At 37.9% G+C, this 4195-nt stretch overlaps 1 protein-coding gene across 1 annotated transcript in view; it reads right to left on the reverse strand.

The window, feature by feature from the left end:
- The window catches only part of STAG2 (stromal antigen 2), a 38322-nt gene extending 35311 nt beyond the window's left edge, over positions 1-3011 (reverse strand). Inside the window, exons 1-2 of the mRNA XM_027898138.1 lie at positions 3008-3011; positions 1558-1559 (exon numbers count right to left, since the gene is read on the reverse strand). The gene's annotated coding sequence lies outside the window, so the exon portion shown is untranslated. The remainder of the gene's footprint in view (positions 1-1557; positions 1560-3007) is intronic.
- Between the last annotated feature and the right edge of the window lie 1184 nt (positions 3012-4195).

Below are 4195 nucleotides of genomic sequence, written 5' to 3' on the forward strand. Positions count from 1 at the left end.
CCTCCAAACAATGCACCAGTGAAGAGAGCCATAAAGTAAGATTAAAAGATGTGAGGGCAGGTAGAAAATAGCAACAGGCTGGGAACCTTGCTCTTGGCATGTGCCAAACGTTACAGCATCTCAAAAAGCAAAGAGCACTATAAATTCTGTGCCACAAACACTTAAACAAAATGAGAAGGGGAAAAATCCCAACAGCAAAAAAACCTCCATCACTTTCCCACACAATCAAAGTGTCTCAACAGATTCCTTCATGCTGTTAGAAACTCAGGAAATAGTTTAGAGGTTTGCACTTATGTTAAAAGGTAGAGAATAAAAGTTGAGGTGAGGTTTCTTCAAAAAAGATAACCTTTAGTCCTGTTTAGACTTATAAGGTAAAAACATACTAAATACATGGTCATTTGTTGAATTTCCTACACATTAAAATATGCATCAATACACAAATCCCTTAATCCCAACATTGATGAGGGGATGGTGTCTGAAATCAACTGAATTATTAACAGAGAATGTTTGGCTTATCTGTTCTCTACTTCTACATTTCCTGTAGAATTTAACTGAAATGATGGTACGAGATCTCAACACATTTCTGTGCACACTTCCTGATTCAATTAACAGCACAATCAGAAAGATGACCAGGGGGCACAGGAGACACACTCCTATGGATTTCTTTGTAACATTCTAAAACACTCCAGAAACTTATGGTCTCTCAAAAGTTCAAGTGTCTGATAAGAGGTTTCTGCCTTTTAACATGCATTTTGCCATTTCTGGTTTTGCTGGCTCTGTACGCTCACACACACTGGAAAAGCTTCCAACAAGGGGTTAAGTGGAAGACTGAAAGAAAGAGAAAGGTAGGAAAAAAAAATCTCCTCTTCAAAGACTTCTACATGTTTCTAATTTTCACAGGAAAGAACTAAATACAAATTCCCAACATTTCAGCACTCAGTGAACTCTACCAGTGGAGTACAAACCTATTATAAACAGTTGTAAAAACACCATTTCATATTAAACCATTTTCCAGTTTATTTCTAATATTTATTTCTCACTGAAAAGAAAAAACACCCAAGCAAATAACCTCACTGACACAAAACTGCATCTTGGCATCTTTTGAGATTTCATAACCAAGTTAATCCATTTCAACAGTCTAGAGAAATATATCCATGTCAATTCCTTTACCATAAAAAGGTAAATCTTGGACATTCAAATGTCTGCTTCTTAAAAAATAATATTAAAACACTTATTTTAGTTTCTGCTAAATTAATACTCGAGAAAAAAATTAAAACACTGCTTTATCAACATCTCAATAGAAACAAAGTCTGGAACACCATCCCTAATTGTTTCCTTGTTTCCAGAAGAAAGCAAACAGTACCATTAAAAAGAGACATTTACCAAAGAAACTATAAATTCTTAAAACACTTACTGAAGGAGAGTAAAATCAGTTGGTATTTCTGGAGCTGCTATCATTTCTTTATCATCTTCTGGAACACCACTGTATTAGAAAGATATTCAAAAAGCAGTCTGAAGTGCAAGCTTACTGTTCTTTCTTCCTTTGTAGTGGGCAACTTCTAGAATAAAATTTTAAAAATACAGGGAGAATTATTCCAAATATGAAGGGGTAAAAAAGTTGAAAACACAGAAAATGTAGATCACACCATCCTCTGTTTCCAACCAAGCTTGTTCCCATTTACAGATTTCCTGACTCCTCCCATGACCTGCTAAAAAGTAACCCCCACAAAGGGTAAAAGCATCACAGTGAAATAAAAATACAAAAACGTTTATAAAACAAACCAACCCAACAACAGCTATTTTCTGAATAGGATGAGCAAACTGGAATGGGTTCCACTAACACCTTCCAAGTAACAGCTTTACTTTCTGAATCTCCACTAGATTTAAGTTTGACCTGTAACACCATGCCCAGCAGAGCCCAGACTTCAGGGCACTATGGTATTTCGAGTTGACCAAACCAAAACCAGACTGGATGTTTAACTTAAAACCCAGTGTACATTTAAGGACATTACATGCACCAACTTTGTATCTCCAATTTGCAAACTTCCATGTCATTTTTCATAAAAATAAGCTCATAAAACAAGTTCTTATAAACAGATGTTTCACAACTCCATGCTTTTCAAAGCTGATAAACCAGATAAACAGCAGTTTTAACAATTAAAGCAATTTGCCAAGACTTTAAGAAAATCAAAGATAATCCTAGCCACATGGTATAAAGAAAAACATCAGAAACACCCACAGTGTTTCAACTAAAGATTGCCAAATACTTGCTTTAAACTTAATAATAATATTGACACCTATTCACAAATTTTGTTGTTTCTGTTTGTTATTTTCCTGATTTTTAAACGGGAAAAAAAACTCCCTGGATACTTCAAATGCAACCATCCAGGCTGAAGTTTTCCATGATTACCCCAGGCGAACTTTTACAGAGTGAAATGAAGAACGCATGATGTTCAGGTATTTTAAAGACAGACTGCTAAGGAGGAAAACCTTCAGAGGCAGTCTGCTGACTCTACAGCTTGCTGGAGTGATTAGGAGTTTGAGGGAATGATTTAATTTTGGCATGCTGAGCACATGTTGCTCAATGTCTGGTGGCTGTGCCTCAGAGCTGCATTTCAATCCTGTGTACACAGAGGCCGGGTGGCTTTCCCTGCAAGTGCTGATTCCGAATGCTAGGGGCCACTGTAGCTTCCAGAATTTAGAGCTGAGATAAACCATAAACCTTGAACTTAGCAGGTTTCTTCACATTTCACACAATTACAGAAAAGCAGAGAACCAGAGTGGAAATAAAGAGAGGCTAAAAGAGAGGAGGTTCAAGAGAGGTGCATGAATCTCAAGGTATCTGCAACTACCAAAGGATGTTCCATCCAAAACATCCCTGCTGCAGAAGGGCAGCAAACTCTGCCCTTCCATTCCTCCCTTCCCTAAAACCACATGGGCATATGGCCAGTGCATTCCATTTACACTCCCTGTAACAAACATTAGGGTGATGTCCCTGCCCAGTCACTGCCTCTGCCATTCTCTATCACCCAACTCAATCCCCACTAAAACAGGGCAAACACACCTCAAGTATTTTTTCCCCAGATTCTCCAGTTAAACTGGTTCACCAGCAGATATCCAGAGCCAAGGCCCAGGAAACACCAGACTGCATAGCCACAAGCAAGGGAGGGAAGGGTAAAACTCCCTTCTTTGGTGGCAAGGAGCTATATTCTAACATCCAAGCTGTCTGTGAAACTATACGCTCAGTAATGTATCAAAATGTTCTACATTTGGATATGGGAGTTTTAAATGTATTTTTAATATATAATTTTTTAATATTTACTTAGATTCCAGTCAGCAATTTGAACTTGGAAAAAGGCACACTTTAGTGCCTTGGTCATCAGGCTGGCACCTGCTCAGGTGTACAGGGAGGGGGAAACAAAACAGGAAAATGAAAAAGGAAGGGATACATCCACACAAGCACACCATCCTTTCTGAACCTTTCTGTGGTTCAGTCCCAGTGCAAAGCAAGGATGCAACTTCAAAAACCACACCGCCCAATTTCAAGTTCAGCCTATCAACATGCTGTTGTTCGATTTTTTCTAGTTTACATTTTTCAATGTTGAGAAGCAAGACATCTACCAAAGTAACAAACAGGATGCTTACACGCAAATTGGCTCCCTTTATGAAAGCCAAACCTACTATTCTACCAAATTTTGCAAAAATCTCAATATTCTTACAATCACAGAAAGACTTAAAAAAAACAAAACAAAAACAAAGACAAACAACACTATGAAAAAGAATGGGCACACGATTAAAGTACATATTCTCTACATCAAACAAGCCAAATAAATCATTTAACAAAACAAGCTGGTTGTCCTTTACACCAACTTGAACTTCTTGCAAGAACTATCCTCCTTAGAACAGATCACAAAACATGGGAGAAAACATGGCAGTTTGGTCAGAATCACCTCATGAAACAGAAATGTAAAGTTCCTGCTAGATGCTGAAGTGTTAAACTACTGAGATTCACATTTCAAGAACTCTTTTTCTTGAAGGAAGAAGAAACTTGGCCCTCATGAGTGTAACCATATACTGGTACCATGGCAAACAGCTCCAGATGAACACCTAAACAGTGCATGAGGTAAGAGTGAAAGGGATCTCCAGCGTCCAGCTCAAGCTCCAGTAACGACTGAAAAAGAAAACCTATTGCATT

The sequence above is a fragment of the Empidonax traillii genome, unplaced genomic scaffold (genome assembly GCF_003031625.1).
Source record: "Empidonax traillii isolate 1590-97213 ecotype Southwest subspecies unplaced genomic scaffold, ASM303162v1 scaffold20:size5563877, whole genome shotgun sequence".
NCBI lineage: Eukaryota > Metazoa > Chordata > Aves > Passeriformes > Tyrannidae > Empidonax > Empidonax traillii.